Raw genomic sequence first — 17,637 nt, forward strand, 5'->3', positions numbered from 1 at the left:
ACTTTGGTTAATGGTGGGAAATAAAATTAAAATAAAGGAATTTATAAGAACTTTGGAAACTTAGTCCCTCCAAAATAAGGTGCTTTGATTTTGGTTCATGTGATTTTTTTTATCAAGGTTTGTTTAAATTTAACTTGTTTATTTTAAGTCTAGCTGGTTAATTTGTATATTGATTAATTTGATCCTTATAATGTGTTGACATTTTTTATTTGGTCCAAAAATATATTAGAGTTTTGGGCTTGATCCCTTACACATAAGCACTTAATGGTCTCTTAATAAAGATTAGGACTAAAATTAAAATGAACAAAATGTAGAAACTTTGACCAACTTTCTTTTATATATTTTTTGTTGATATTATCAAGGATATCTCCTCACCCTTTTGGGTTGGAACTAATCCATTTTGAAGTGTGTGGTTGTCTCTGCTAACAAGTGTCACTCCCAGAAATTAAATCATTGACCTTTTGGTCATCCTGAGAATCTAGTAGATCCTTACATAGACCAACACCTTATTTGGAACAAAATCAAAAGCAACTTATTTTGAAGGAAATAAAAACATATCTATTATTGTGATAAGCTCTTATCGTATAAGCAAAATGTTTCATTTCATGTGACTTTCTTTGGCCCACGTCATCCCATCCAAAACAGAAATGAGATATCTTATTCATTCACAATCCTCATCCATAACTATAACCATCACCTGTTCCCTTAGCTACAACACCTTCTTCAAGTGTATGTTTGTCAATTAGATTTTGGAAGAGAAAGAAAGGAAAGAGAACATTTCAAATCCATAAAATATACATGAGATGACTCTGAAACTTTTTTTCTCCCTTCAAAACTCAAATCGCAAACAAGCCTTAGATGAATTATATTTATGAATGGCTAAGATGATACACATATAATTAATGTATTTAGTGTAGTTAAAAGTCATAGACCAAACATTGAGAATAGTTTGCAATAATTAACATGATACACTAACATTGGAATAGTTTATTTTCTGAAGTTCCTTGATGAAAAAATGCTTGAGAATACGTGGACGCAATATCCTTGAAATCCCATTGTATTTTGGTTGCATTAAGGCACTTAATTATGCATGTCCTAACTCCTAAGTGTTTGGGGACTTTGATTTAATCATTGGTGGTATTTGCTATTGGTGCATTTAAGGAAGTAGGGTCCATTGTGTTAATGCATTATGGATGTGATGGAGCCATTTGATTTATATTGTTTCATTTTTATGAGGCAGAATCACTTATGCATATAAGATTGCATTATTTATTGTATTTATTGCATAATGTTGCATTAGGTTAATATATATCCATGTATTGTAAGCATAAACATTTATACACAATCAATATATCATTCATCATATCATTTGTATACTTTTTGAAAAACTAATCATATTAAATTTGAACGACAAATGATATAATGATAGTATATAAAACTTACTTTATCAGTGAATACATTCTATCTTGTTTATATAGCAAAATGTTAAAGTTGTGTGGACCAGATTATGATTAGTTGAGAATAATGTTTGCTAGGTTGATTGATGCCTATATTTAATTTGAGGCTTCAAATCGATTTGGTACCTAAGCTCAACATCATAAAATATTTTATATAGAAAAACTGTATTTATTCATATTACAAGAGTTTTTTATATTGTCATTGCATCATCCATATTTCATATTTAATTATCATTAATTTTAAATAAGAAATAATACAAATGAATTATAGATGATGTATTGATTGTATATATATTTTTACACTAACAATATATATATTATACTCTAGTTTAATTTCAGTGTGGACAAATTAGCAATGGTCACAATTATTGGTTAGTTTCACTGAAATAAAAATGAAATAAGCACTGAAAAACATTTAAATTCATTAACAGAAAAAGATATATATGTTTTATATAGATTATTTTTGTTTATTTTTGGATTGATAAGTTTTTTCAACTAATTTTCTTTCGATAATGCTCTGGTTTAAAAATCTAAAGTTGTAGCAACTAGGTGTAGTGTCTTAGGGAGGTTCATATGCTTTAGTTTATGTTTTAGTTTAAAAAATAACTTTACAATATATGACAAAAATAATAATAATACCGTAACTAAATTTTCTAAGAATTTGAATATGACACTTAATTCAATACATAACTAGCAGAATATTTTTGCGATTCACACAGATCGATTTGCTTGACATTGAAAAATGTATTTAATATTTATATTTGAGTAAAAGATCCAAGTTTTAAGTTAAACAGAGTCATGTAATAATTTAAAAATAGAATATAAATATTATATTTGTATGAGTTGAAACAAAAAATAGACATGTAAGTCAAAATGATTACAATAAATCAAACTTTAGTTCACAATATGTTCAAAATATTTATGTTTATTTTTATTACTATATATTTATTTTGTAATTTTACTTATTTTTATTTTATAGTTAGTAACTACTTTTAGTTAAATGTTTTTTTTAATAAATTAATATTTTGTATCTTATTTTTAGACCATTATTTTAATTTTTTATACAACTGTTTTTTATTTTTATTTGAAAATTATGTGTAAACATAAAATGTTTGGTAATTTTTGTAACTTTGAATCTCTTACACGTTACATAATTATGAAATAAATAATATTATGATTCAGTTCTAATGGTCATTAGTTTTTAAATCTAAATATAATTATTCCGAAGCAAATTCAAATTTCATAATTGCAAATGTCATGATTGTTTATCTGTAATCAAACATCATATTCATGAACATTATTGAGTTACCATAAATTATTGATATGTGTGTTTAAGTCTATTAATTACTCATACAATATACCTTTACATTAGAATTAACATACATTATTTTGATATGTATAATTACGTTGAAATTGAAATTGTATTATGCCACCGTTACAGAATTTAATATACATGTGTATTACTGAAATTGAATTTATCAGAAATTATTGTCCCACCGTTATTGAAATTTATTTTATTTTACTGAATTAAGAAAATCGTGTATTAATTCATTACGCAACATTAAAACCTTAAACATAATTCTACATTCTCATTTTCAGACGCTTCTCTCTTGTAACCTTAGAATAGTGTAAATATAAAATGATATTGATAATGTAAATACATTTTATAATGTCAATAAATCTTGTGTTAATAATTACTACATAAGTCATATATAGAATGATATATAAGTATGTAATAGAGAGAGAAAAAATTATATTGATAATGCAAAAAAAAAATAAACTCATAAACTAAACTGCATAAAAGAGAAGTAATGTCTTAAGCTATTCTCTATTTACATTTTATTTTTAGTATTATATTTATTTTCTACTTAGTTACTATTTTTAATTAAATTTTGTTTGAATAACTAACATCTTTTTTATCTTTATTTTATATCATTAGTTTTCTTACATTTAATTCATTATTTGTTACATAATTATGAAATAGATATGATTAAGTTTTAATTTTAATAGTCATTTGATTTTTAAATAGTTGTTTTGAAATTTGAATAGCATTGATGGTAAAAATATATTACTAACATTTTGCCAATATAAATTTAATACTCATAATTGCATATATGTAACTGTGTAATCTATAACTAAATATTAAATATGTAATATATTAGAAACACAATTATCTCAATTCAATTATTATCATAAAGTTAAAACTAATTGTTAATGGAAGCTGTTATGCATCAACAATTATAAGATTCCAATTTTATCAATTGAAATCAAACAAATAATCCAATCAAATGAAAATCAATATATTTAAAGATTTTTTCTTTATTACCTTTTAATGTCTTTCAATACATTGTTTAGGTAGACAAATGTAATTAAAATAGATTCCAATTGAGACATATAAAGAGCAACAATCATAAATATTAATAGGTCATCTTTATGATTCCAATTAGAAATCAAATATTTTCTTGTTGGTACTATTTTTGCTGGTACTATGATACTTAAGAATGATTTCAATGTATGATTTCTTTTCATTGAAGTTAATATGAATTTTGACTTAATGTGTGTATATAAAATAAGGATTAATGAGTCAAGTTTCTTTACATGAAAAAATGAGATACCTTATTCATAAAGAAAAAGACTTGCTCATTATACTATGAACCATAATATCTCAATGAATTTGTTCAAAGTATCTTCAACAACTATTTTTCAGACAATAGTTGAAGAAATGTTTAAGGGTATAGTAGTACACATGTATTTTTCAGACAATATATTGTAAGTAACATAACACGATAAAGAACAAACTCTTCACTGTTTTTTATTATATTTAGTTGTTACATAAGGAAATTCATATCTTTGTTTGAGAAAATAGTAATTCGTTTAAAAAGAAAAATCTATAAACAAAATAACATATGCACATAAAGGAAAAATTAATCTGCGCATAATGCTTCAAGGGATACAACTCACTCATGGAGTAACAATGAATCTACAAATTAAAAAAGACCAATGAAAAATTAGTAAGAACATATCGATAAAATAAAAATAGATCCACAAAATATATATATAAAATAAGAACACATCTATAAAATAAGAACAAATCCACAAAATAAACAAAAAACGATGAAGAAGAAGATAGAGAAATTGTTGAAGAGAAGAAGAGTAAAAGAGTGATGAAATGAATAAGTGAAAAGTAGAGAGAGAATGGGTGATGAGACATGAGAGAAAAATTTGGAAGAGAGAAGAAAACCCACTTCATTTTTGGGGAGTGAAAAAAGTCATCCGGATTTCAAATCTCTTCATTGAGAAAATAGTAATTCTTTTGAAAGAAAAATCTATAAACAAAATAAGACATATACATAGAGAAAAAACTAACCTGCATAAATGCAAAATCTATAAACAAAATAAGAGATACACATAAGAAAAAACTAACCTGCATAAATGCTTCAAGGGAGACAACCCACTCTTGGCATAATCTACAAAATAAATGAAAAAAATCATCGAAAAAATCAATAAAAACATATCTAGAAATAAAAACAGATCTACAAAATATTAACATATCTACAAAATAAGAATGTTTCTGCACAATAAACAAAAAAATAATGAAGAAGAAGAGAGAGAAATTGTTGAAGAGAAGAAGAATGACGAAATGAATGAGTGAAAAGTAGAGAGAAGGAGTGATGAAATGTGAGAGAAAAATATGGAAGGGAAGAAGACTCACTTTATTTTTGGAGAGTGAAAAAGTCATATGAATTTCAAATCTCTTCATTGTGAAAACAGTGATTCATCTGAAAGAAAAATCTATAAAAAAAATAAGTGATGCACATAGAGAAAAAACTAACTGGGGTAAATACTTCAAGGGAGACAATCCACTCTTGGAGTCAGGAACACATCTACAAAATAAATGAAAAAATCAGTAAGAAAATATCTAGAAATAAAAATAGATCTACAAAATATTAACATATCTACGAAATAAGAACATTTATACACAATAAACAAAAAAAACAATGAAGAAGAAGAAGAGTGAAAGAGTGGAAAATGAAGGAGAGAAAAGTAGAGAGAGGAAAAAATTTAAATATTATTAATGAATGTTTTTTATCTTGTGTGAGGTTGTACATTAAGCAAGTGAGACATTTTAAGCGAGAATATTTTACACGAGGTGATGACATGTGCCCTAGCTGACATGACAAGAGTTTTTTTTTTGTTATATAGGTAATAAATATATGAAAAAAAGTAAATATTATATCCAAACAATCGATTCGTCATTGCAATTGTATGAATTATGAGTTGTGACTTTGAAATCATCGGTTCAAGTCCTAAAAATAAACTTTTCACTAAAGATAAATATAAAATATCTATCATCCTTTAACTTTACTTGAGAAGAGTATCGTACAGTGATACATAAGCAAACTATTTGGAGTTGATCCAATAAATGAGTTTGCAATAGTTGGCAAGCTACTTATTATTATTTAAGAGAAAGACCCATCTCTAAACATTTGCACTTCATATCTCAAACATAAGGGGAAAATTGAAGTCATTGATGAAAGCAAAAGGACATTAACATGGAGCTTCTTTGATGAAGATCTAGGTCAACATACAAGGTTTTCATACTCACCATGGAAGTTAATGAAAAAGATGATGGTAGTGTCCTTTGTAAATGCACTATTGAATATGAATTGGTGAATGAGAATGTTGAACCACCATATGTTGGAATTTCTGACAATTTATGGGTCACAAATATAATTCTATAATTGTGTTATGGCCATTATGTAATTAGCCAAAATATAAAATGATCTTAAGTAATTAATTTGGTGGCTAAGGGCATATGTGTCATGAAATAATAATAAGTGTAGATACCTTCAGGCAATTTCTGATTTGATGAAGGGACTGAATCAAAATTATTGCAACTAAAGTAGTAACCACTACGGGGTTACTTTTATGGGTTATGGTCCCCATTTGTAGAGCAACAGGTTTTCAAGTGTAAAGGTGGAGGAGAATAAGGTAGGATGAGAATAGTGTTATCCAGGATAGGATAACACTATCCACCCATCCATAAGGCTCATTAGGTATAAGGATGAGGTTTCTCCTCATAACCAAAAAGGCTAAGGCAAGCGATACTCTCCCTAAGGCACACTAAAGAAAGCTCTCTCATTCCCCTCTAGAGAAGCATAAGGAAAACCGTAAGGCGCTCTATCATCTGGAAGATCATCGCACCCTCATACCTTCGAGATCCCGGAAATGGCTCAACAAGGTATGTTCTTCTTCTTCACCATGAACTCATTTGGGGTTTCTTCGGTCTGGACCATGGATGTTCCATTTGGGTGTATGTATGGGCATACACATTCGGTTGTGGGAACAAAGCCATGGTCATAAGGACTTCCGCATTCACTCTATGGATTTCGGATGGAGAAGGAATTTCTCCAACAAGTGGTATCAGAGCCACCCCAAATTGATTCATGGGTGAAATTAGGTTTTCATGTTCTTCCCCAAATCTGGTTTGATTTAGGGTTTTTGGTGTTTTGTTTCTGTTATGAATCGATTATGAAAATACTTAGGCTTTTTCAATATGAAACAAAACGATTTAAAATGATTGATTGTTGTTTTCTATTGTTTGTTGTTGAAAAATTTGGCTGATTTTCGAAGAGTCGCGATGCAGAAATCGCACTTTTCATGTTCTGCTGCAGTGCTCTCGCTCAAGCGAGAGTGGCTCGCTCAAGCGAGAGGAAACAGAGGCAAATCACCTTCAATTTGGCTCAAGCGAGATTTGGCTCGCCCGAGCGGAAAAAAAAGAAATTTTTTTTTTAATTTATTATTTTTGGGACTTCAATATCTTTGTGCATTGATTTTAATTGTTATTTGTATGTCCATTAAGGCTGTCTGTTATTTTTGTTCTCTTTATTCTCCATTATGAATTTCTTATTCATCTATGTCTATTGTTACGTTGTGGTTATATGTTTTAGTTTTTCTCACGTTCTCTCTTATTTGGCATTTCTTGCGTTTTGTCTCTCTCACTGTTTCCCTCAACGATCTGACTTCAATGATCTCTTTTTTGTTTTTTTTTTCTTCTATCTCTTCTGGATCCCAATCCTTTTGAAAATCACAACATCTATCTGACTTGTGTTTTTAAATATTATACATATCGGTAGCCGGATAGGGTAGGTTGGAGGTGACTTTGGTGCCTGTTTGAATGAGATGGTTCAGCAGTTTTACATGCTATTGCATGTGCCGTATAAGCATGAGGAAGATGATGTGATGGGATCGGTTTTTATCGGAGGGGATATGGGTATTGAGAGGATTGGGATTGTTGCTATGAGAGATGATTTAAGGTCTTTGAGTGCAAGGTTGAAGAATCATGGGTTTTCTGAGGATGATAATGTTGTTGCTACTAGAACTGTTGATGGAGAGGATGGGGGGTTTAATTTTGGTTCTAATGGTATTGTCGGTACGCGGCAGGTAACGAAAAATTTTCATTTGTGATTGTTATTTGGTTGTTAGATCTGTGAGTTTCTATTTCTAAATCGCTCAATCGTTTTTTGCTTTCACTTTTCAGCAAGTTTGACTATTTATTGTATGATTTGTTGGTAAACTTCAAACTTGTATATGTGTTTTATTATTGGTTTGAGGTTTTGTTTTATTATTTTGTAGACTGGTCAATTTGCTTTTAGGAAAACAAATATGTTTTTTTAGCTGAAGAATGAGTGGAACTTAATCAGTTATTTAGTATTTAGATGTGAACAGTTATTTAGTGTTTAGATGCGAAAATTTATTTTGTGTTTTATGAATTTATAATGCAGTTCCAGATTTTATATTATTATTAATATATAATATGTTGATGTGTTCATTTTATATTGTTCCAGATTTTATAGTGTTGTGTAATAGAGAGTCATTACCAAATATGTAATTTTAAGTAACATGTCTTGTCCCTTAGGACTTAGTAGTTAGTAATATGAAAAACTACTTTTTATAATCAGCCAAGATATTTTTGTGTGATTAATAATCTGACATGATAAAATATGACTTAGACTTACCAGGATGATGAATTTGCACAACAACAATACCAAGATATTTTTGCGTGATTAATAATCTGACATGATAAAATATGACTTAGACTTACCAGGATGATGAATTTGCATAACAACAATGCAATGTAATTTGTTGATGTGTTGAGTTAATTGACAGTGTTTATGTTGTGTTCATATGCTTGGCAATACTGACATACATAGAAAGAATCATTAACAAGTATAAAGAGTCGTTAACAAATATAAAGAGTCGTTAACAAATATAAAAAGTCATTAACAAATACATAATTTTAACTAACATCTGTTGTCCCTTAGGCCTCAACACTTCCATAGTCAAACATCATCATATATATGTAACTGTGTTTTTTTTATTTTTCATAATACACTAATTTGCTTCCTACATCAAACCCAATAGGTTTATGAAAGTAAAATATGTTTTGTCTTTTCTATGTTCTTATTGATTAAATGCATTGATATAGAGTGTTGATATGTATTATATAAAAACTTTAATAATAGAAAGCAACAAAACCCCAATTTGAGGATTTCAATTTAATGTATGTCAGATAATTGAAGTTCACACGAAATTGAAGATAAATATAAGATGAAAACTACAAAAAGTTTTAAATTATAGTATTAGAAGGTTTAATTTTTTGTTTCAGTACAAAATATTGAATTGATGGATCAAATATTTGATCTTAATTGTATTTTCCTATTTTTTCTACTAAAATTTCTGTATGCATTAATTATTACGCGTTTTATTTACCTCCCTTTCTAAGTAGATTTTTATTTTAAAATAAATCTATCAGATTTTCCTTGTGATATGATTTGTTATTTATTTTTTGTTCATGTGTTGATTCACTTAGCCATATTTATTTTGTTTAATTTGTTAATTTCGTTCAGAAATGTGTTGATTCACTTGGCCATATTTATAAACTTTTGTAACGTTAATAATTTAACATGAAAAAGTATGACATACCTTGATACTACGCAGTGATTCATGGAATGTGTTTTATACTTTCTCCTTTTGTTGTTGAATTTATGCACTCCTGTAAATTTCGTTCACATAATGTGTTAATAAACTTTTCTAACATTAATAATTTAACATGAATAAGTATGACTTACCTTGATACTATGGACTGATCTCTGGAATGTGTTTTATACTTTCTCCTTTTGTTGTTGAATTTATGCACTCCTGTAAATTTCGTTCACATAATGTGTTAATAAACTTTTCTAACATTAATAATTTAACATGAATAAGTATGACTTACCTTGATACTATGGACTGATCTCTGGAATGTGTTTTATACTTTCTCCTTTTGTTGTTGAATTTGTGCACTCCTGTAAATTTTGTTCACAACATGTAAGTTAGTGTAACAAATTCAAAAATATGCAGGAAAAAATGAGCAGGATGTCCTTGTGTGGAGGACAGTTTCTTTATGGTTATTGTTGAAGATGAAGAAGATGAAGAAGATGAAGATAATTAATTGTTATTATTGCCTTATTCATTAGTGTAATACTGGTTGAAATAATACTGATTGAAAAAAGTTAACTATCATTATTAATAAAACAATATGAAATACTTGAATGTTGCAAAAATATGATATAGAATAAAGATGGAGAGGAAATATTGAGAAACCATGATGTGATTTCTATTTTATAGGGTAATAAACTTTTAACAATAGTGACAACTTGAATTTGCACTTTTATAAAAAAAAATGAAAACTGTCACTTCCCATCCACTTTCTCCATACAAAATGGATACCATCATGGTAAGTTTGAAATGAGAATAAACTGCCATGACCATGTAAACCAGTTACCCACATTCCAGTGTAAACTGCTATAATAATGTTCAGTATATTTCACTTACCCACATTCCCCTCAAAACAAAACTGTTGTGGCAGTTTAAAAAGATACATTAATTAAATTAACATACCTCATAATCTCTAAAGAAATGATTTTTTAGACTTATAAAGGGTAAAAAAGGAATAAAAATTACTTTAAATGAAGTTTTCCCTTTAATAGATCCATCAACATGTAAATTTTTTAATATTATTATTTAGGTCAAGATGACGTGTCAAGCCCACTTATATGCTTCTTTCACTTAGCCCATGGAGAAATGTTGTAACCCATGGATGAAGATCTCCCAACAGTGGTCTGATACTAGTTTATAAGAAGGAAAGACCCATGGAACTAATGTCGTAAGGTTTTGGTTCAAGACGTGGTGTCTCACTTGTGACTCTTCACTCTTCCCATACCCATGTAACAATGGAACTCCCCGGTGGTTGGAGGCTCCCCAGTCGTAGTCTGGTCCAACAAGTGGTATCAGAGCCGATGGTTTGACAGCTCAACGGAGTATTGAAGCGACAAGTGGTCGGTAGATCCATGTGGGATCCTTGTGTCGAAAGTCTTCCTGATGATAGGTCAAGGCGGTGTGTTCCGTTGATGAATGAATAAGCCAACAACGGTGCAAGTGGGTAGAGAGCTAAGCTATGGTGTATCCAATACTCTAAGGGTAATTCACACTTGAGGGGGAGATGTTGGGTATTCCAAGTGTGAATGAAGAAGTCCCATATTGAGCAAAAATGGATCAGTTAAAGGGCATATAAGTGGATGAACCCATATACCTAATGCCTTAAGGTTTTGGTTCAAGACGTGGTGTCTCACTTGTGGCTCTTCACTCTTCTTATACCCCGGTAACAAAGGAACTCCTCGGTGGTTGGAGGCTTCGCGATCACAGTTTGGTCCAACAATTTCATTTCATGTGACTTTCTTTGGCCCACGTCATCCCATCCATAACAGAAATGTGTTACCTTATTCATTCACCATCCTCACCCATAGCTACAACCATCACCCGTTCCCTTAGCTACAACACCTTCTCTAAGTGTACGTTTGTCAGTTAGATTTTGGAGGGGAAAGAAAGGAAAGAGAACGCTTCAAAGCCATAAAATACACATGTGAGATGACTCTAGAGTTTTTTTTCTCCCTTCAAAACTCAAATCGCAAACAAAACTAAGAGGAATTATATTTATGAGTGGCTAAGATGATACACTAATATAACTAATGTATTTAGTGTAGTTAAAAGTCATAGACCAAACATTGAGCATAGTTTGGAATAAATAACATGATATACTAACACTGGAATAGTTTATTTTGTAAAGTTCCTTGATGAAAAAAATGCTTGAGAATCACGTGGACACAATATTCTTGAAATCCCATTGTATTTTGGTTGTATTAAGCCACTCAATTATGCATGTCCTAACTCCTAAGTGTTTGGGGACTTTGATTTTAATCATTGGTGTTATTTGCTATTGGTGCATTTAAGGAAGTAGGATCCATCGTGTTAATGCATTATGGATGTGATGGAGCCATTTGATTTATATTGTTTCATTTTTATGAGGGAGAATCACTTATGCATAAGATTGCATGATTTATTGTATTTATTGCATAATGTTGCATTAGGTTAATATATATTCATGTACTGTTAGTATAAGCATTTATACACAATCAATATATCATTCATCATTTCATTTGTATTCTTTTTTTTTAAAAACTAATCCTATTAAACATAAACGGTGAATGATATAATGATAGTATATACATTATCAGTGCATACGTTCTTTCTATTTTATTTATATAGCTAGATGTTAAAGTCGTGTGGAGAAGATTATGATTATTTGTGAATGATGTTTGCTAGGTTTGATTGATGCCTATATTTAATTTGAGGCTTCGGTTTGGTACCAAAGCTCAAGATCATCAAATATTTTATATAGAAAAGTGTATGCATTCACAATGTAAGAGTTTTTTATACTGTCATTGCATCATCTACACTTTAAATAAAAAGTAATACAAATAAGTTATAGATGATGTATTAATTGTGTATATATCTTTACACTAACAATATATATATTACACTCTAATTTAATTTCAGTGTGGACAAATTAACAGTGGTCACACTTATTGGTTAGTTTCACTGAAATAAAAATGAAATAAGCACTGAAAAACATTTAAATTCATTAACAGAAAAAAATATATACATATATATATATATATATATATGTTTTATATAGATTATTTTTGTTTATTTTTGGATTTATAAGTTGAAGTGTCTTAGGGAGGTTGATATGCTTTTGTTTATGTTTTAGTTTAAGAAAATAACTTTACAATATATGACAAAAAATAATAATAACGTAACTAAATCTTCCAAGAATTTGAATATTACATATGACACTTAATTCAATATATAACTAGCAGTATACCCGTGCGATTCGCACAGATCAATTTGCTTGACATTGAAAAATATATTTAATATTTATATTTAAATAAAAGATATAAGTTTTAAGTTAAATAGAGTCAAGTAATAATTTAAAAATACAATATAAATATTATATTTGTACGAGTTGAAATAAAAAATAGACATATAAGTCAAAATGATTACAATAAATAAACTTTAGTTAATAATATATTCAAAATATTTGTTTTTATTTTTACTACTATATATTTATTTTGTAATTTTACTTATTTTTATTTTATAGTTAGTAACTATTTTTAATTAAATTTTGTTTTAATAAATTAACATTTTGTATCATTATTTTAATTTTGATACAACTCTTTTATTTTTATTTTTATTTGAAAATTATGTGTAAATATGGAATGTTTGGTAGTTTTTCAAACTTTGAATCTCTTACACGTTACTTAATTATGAAATAAATATTATTATGATTCAGTTCTTGTAGTCATTAGTTTTTAAATCCAAATATAATTTTTTCAACATTTTAAAATTTCAATAGCATAAAAAAAAGTAGTAACGTTTATCCGATGGTAATTCAATTTTCATAATTGCAAATGTCATAATTGTGTAATATGTAATCAAACATCAAATTCATCAAACATTATTGAATTACCATGAATTATTAATATGTGTGTTTAAATCTATTAATTACTCGTACAATGTAACCTTACATTAGAATTAATACACATTATTTTGATATGTATAATTATGTTAAAATTGAATTTATTGAAATTGTATTATCACACCGTTACAGAAATTAAGATTCATGTGTATTACTGAAATTGAATTTATGAGAAATTATTGTCCCATCGTTATCGAAATTTAATTTATTGAAATTGTATTTTATTTTATTGAATTAAGAAACTCACGTATTAATTTATTACGCAACATTAAAACCTTAAACATACTTCTACATTTTCATTTTCAGATGTTCCTCTCTTGTCACCTTAGAATAGTGTAAATATAAAATGATATTAATACTGTAAATACATTTTATGATGTCAATAAATCTTGTGTTAATAATTACTACATAAGTCATATATAGAATGATATATAATTATGTAATAGAGAGAGAAAAATTATATTGATAATGCCAAAAAACTAAACTCATAAACTAAACTGCATAAAATAGAAGTAATGTCTTAAACTATTCCCTATTTGCATTTTATTTTAGTATTCTATTTATTTTATAATCATTTTATTTTTATTTTGTAGTTAGTTACTATTTTTAATTAAATTTTGTTTGAATAACTAACATTTTTTATATTTATTTTATATTATTAGTTTTCTTACATTGAATTTCTTATCTATTACATAATTATGAAATAAATATGATTAAGTTTTAGTTTTAATAGTCATTTAATTTTTAAATTGCTGTTTTGAAATTTGAATAAAATTGATGGTAAAAATATATTAGTAATATTTTTCCAATGTAAATTTAATATTCATAATTGCATATATGTAACTGTATAATCTATAACTAAATATTAAATATGTATTGTATTGGAAACACAATTATCTCAATTCAATTTTTATCATAAAGTTAAAACTAATTGTTAATGGAAGGTGTTATGCGTAAACAATCATAAGATTCCAATTTTATCGATTGAAATCAAACAAATCATTCAATCAAATGAAAATCAAAATATTTAAATATTTTTTCTTTATTACCTTTTAATGTCTTTCAATACATTGTTTAAGTAGACAAATGAAATGAAAAAAGATTTCAGTTGAGACATATAAATAGCAACGATCATAAATATTAATAGGTCATCTTTATGATTCCAATTATAAATCAAATATATTTTTTGTTGGTACTGTGATACTTGAGAATGATTCCAATTTTCGATTTCTTTTCATTGAAGTTAATAGGAATTTTGACTTAATGTGTGTATATAAAATAAGGATTAATGAGTCAAGTTTCTTTACATGAAAAAATGAGATACCTTATTCATAAATAAAAAGACTTGCTCATTATACTATGAACCGTAATATCTCAATGAATTTGTTCAAAGTATCTTCAATAACTATTTTTTCAGACAATAGTTGAAGAAATGTTTAAGGGTATAATAATAGTACACATGTTTATTTCCTTTCTCGGTAAAACTTACCAGTTAAGTTCCTAGACAAAATAACAACTCAAAGTCCAGGTCAAGAATAAAGCTCTAGAGTAGGTACCTTTTCACTTGATATATTGAGTACATAAACTATAATTCATGAAACAATATATTGTAAGTAACATAACATAACAAAGAACAAACTCTTCAATGTTTTTATTATATTTAGTTGTTCCATAAGGCAATTCATATCTTTGTTTGAGAAAATAGTAAGTCGTTTAAATTATTGCATTTCTTCATCTCCACACTAGCAATAAATTAATTCGATGGAACCTGTTAGGAGTCTCACATTGAGTAGAATTGCACGCTCAATGTAGTACTTAAGTCATGAGAGTCTCCTACCTAATAGACTAGTCTTTTGGGTTGAACTCTTCTCATGTGCTCAAGTCCTAACAATTGGTGTTTTTCATTAAGAGTTGTGCTACGAAAGGGCTACCTATAGGCTGGGTTAAGGTATATTACTGAATACTGATAGGTGGGCGAAGCCGCCAAAAGGAAATGACTACCATCGGGTCAGTGTCGATAGAGTGAAACCGTTGTGGACATCGAGAAGAAGAAGAAGAAGAAGAAGAAGAGGAAGAAGAAGAAGAGGAAGAAGAAGAAGAAGAAGAAGAAGAAGAAGAAGAATCATATTATCAAAGTAAACAAAGAAGAAAAACAGTGCTCATATTATCAAAGTAAACAACTGGAACAAAACTCTTAAACTGTAACTCTTGAAGGAGAATTTGAATCCAGATCATCTCACTAGCAGCAATAGTCAAGTTGCAATATTCTGCTTCAGTAGTGGACCGAGCAACCCATTCTTGCTTCTTTGACCACCAAGAGACCAAATTAGGACCTAGATAAACACAGGCCCCTGAAGTAGATTTCCTATCATCAGGATCAGAAGCCCAATATACATTACAGTAGGTATAGAGAGGAAGAGGATGATGAGGAGATGCTAGTCTTAAAAGTAGACCATGAGTGATAGTTCCTTGAAGATATTGCAAGATTCGTTTTAGAGCTTTCCAATGTTCTTCTTGAGGTTGAGAGAGAAACTGACAAACCTTATTGATACTATAGGAGACATCTGGTTTTGTAATCGTGATATACTGTAGAGCCCCAACAAGAGATCGATATACTTTTTCGTCTTCTAAGAAATTGCTCCCATGCTTAGTAAGCTTGCATCCCCCAACCATAGGAGTAGGCATGCTTTTCATATCACCCATATGAAAATTTTGAAGTAAGTCTTTGATGTACTTGGATTGAGTAAGAAGAAGAGACCCATTCAGAAGTTTCTAAATTTCAATGCCCAAAAAGTAATCTAAAGCACCAAGATTTTTTAGGGCAAAAACAAGATTCATCTTCTCAATAAGCTGCTTGATCAAAGTGGGTGAGGTACCTGTGATGATAATATCGTCAACATAACATAACACAAATAGTTTGTGTGCCGAAGTAGTCAATAGAAAGAGAGAATGATCACACCTACACTTTTGGAAACCAAAGGATAAGAGTGTTCCAACCAATTTGTCAAACCAGGCCCGGGGAGCTTGCTTAAGACCATAAATGGCTTTATACAGCTTGCAAACTAAAGTGTTATCCGAAGTCTTGAATCCTCCTGGTTGTTGCATGTATACCACCTCCTCAAGAACTCCATTCAGAAAAGCATTATTAACATCAATTTGTTGAACATCTCATCCATAGGTTAGAGCCAAGGTTAGCCCAACTCGTACAAAAACTGGTCTTACAACATGAGAAAATGTTTCATTGTAGTCAAACCCAAGTTTTTGATGAAATCCTTTAGTAACCAACCGAGCTTTGTACTTATTAATGGTACCATCGGGATTCTCTTTGACCTTGAACACCCATTTGCACCCAATAGCCTCTCTATGCTCAGGTAGGAGAACCAAACTCCAAGTGTCATTTTTCATTAAAGCATGAAACTCTGCTTCCATAGCTCTTCGCCACTCAGGAAGGGACAAAGCTACCTTGGCCGACCTCGGCCCAATATAGGCACTAAGAGCACTTCGTGTAGACAAAGTTCTAGACTAAACGGTTTTTGACCGAGTAAGCATAGGATGAGAGTTAACCAGAAAAACCTGACTAGGACTAGGATCCAAGGGAGGTTGAGTAGAAGACTGAGAAGGAGTAGTAGAGGATGAAGTAGGATCAGATGTAGTAGCTAAGGTAGAGGAATTTGGAAGACTACTCGAAGGAGGAGACTAAGACACCATTATAAGAGGTATACATACACTACTACTAGACTGTTGTTTGGGTATGGAAGGGAGAGAGAGAGAGACTGAAAGGAAACTTGGTCTCATTAAAAACAACATCAAGTGAAATGTACATTCTACCTATAGAGGAGATACACTTATACTCTTGTGATGTAAGAAATATCCTAAAAATGTACACTTGGATGACCTATACTGAAGTTTGTGTTTATTGTATGGTCTTAAACACTGAAAACACGAACAACCAAAGACTTTCAAAAAGGTATAGCCACAAGAGGTTTTGTATCGACATATGTAAGGCACACTACCCTTAATGGATTGACTGGGTAGTCTATTAATGAGATAGACAACAATGTCAAAAGCATATTCCCAATATGTTAAAGGAAGAGAAGCTTGGGCAAACAACATTAACTCAATCTCTACAATATGCTGATGTTTCCTTTCAATAACACCATTTTGATGATGAGTATGGGGACAAATAACTCTATGATGACTACCGAGAGTGCTTAAAAGGGAAGCAAATGGATGAAACTCCCCACCCCAACCAGTCTGAAC

Source organism: Lupinus angustifolius, chromosome LG16 (genome assembly GCF_001865875.1).
Source record: "Lupinus angustifolius cultivar Tanjil chromosome LG16, LupAngTanjil_v1.0, whole genome shotgun sequence".
Classification (NCBI taxonomy): domain Eukaryota; kingdom Viridiplantae; phylum Streptophyta; class Magnoliopsida; order Fabales; family Fabaceae; genus Lupinus; species Lupinus angustifolius.